We start from the raw sequence: 807 nt of genomic DNA on the forward strand, positions 1-807 counted from the left end.
TGGAATCTCTATGGTCTCTATATGAGCCTCAGATTCCTTTAGGTCCTTAATAGGGAACTCCCTCTTGTTTGAGAGACGTCCCAGGAGGTCTTCCTCACTAGGATTTTCGTCCTTCTCCTCCCTTGTGTATTCGGCCATATTGATTACATCAATGACCTTGCACTCTCCTTTTGGATTTTCTTCTATATTGCTTGGGAGAATACTGGGAGGAGTTTTAGTGACTTTCTTTCTCAGCTGGCCCAATTGTGCCTCCAAATTTCTGATGAAGGACCTTGTTTCACTCATGAAACTTAAAGTGGTCTTAGACAGATCAGAGACTAAATTTGCTAGATTAGAGGGGCTCTGCTCAGAATTCTCTGTCTGTTGCTGAGAAGATGATGGAAAAGGCTTGTTATTTCTTAGCCTGTTTCTTCCACCATTATTAAAGCCTTGTTGGGGCATTTGTTGATCCTTCCATGAGAAGTTTGGATGATTTATCCATGAAGAATTATAGGTGTACCCATAGGGTTCACCCATGTAATTCACCTCTGCCATTACACTGCTATTGCAGGGTTCTCAGGATCATAAGCTTCTTCAGAAGCTGCCTCTTTAGTACTGTTGGATGCATTTTGCCATCCATTCAGACTTTGAGAAATCATGTTGGCTTGCTGAGTCAACACTTTGTTCTGAGCCAATATGGCATTCAGAGCATCAATTTCAAAAACTCCCTTCCTCTGAGGCGTCCCATTATTCACGGAATTCCTCTCAGAAGTGTACATAAATTGGTTATTTGCAACCATGTCAATAAGTTCTTGAGCTTCTGTAGGT

This window comes from Arachis duranensis, chromosome 2 (assembly GCF_000817695.3).
Source record: "Arachis duranensis cultivar V14167 chromosome 2, aradu.V14167.gnm2.J7QH, whole genome shotgun sequence".
NCBI lineage: Eukaryota > Viridiplantae > Streptophyta > Magnoliopsida > Fabales > Fabaceae > Arachis > Arachis duranensis.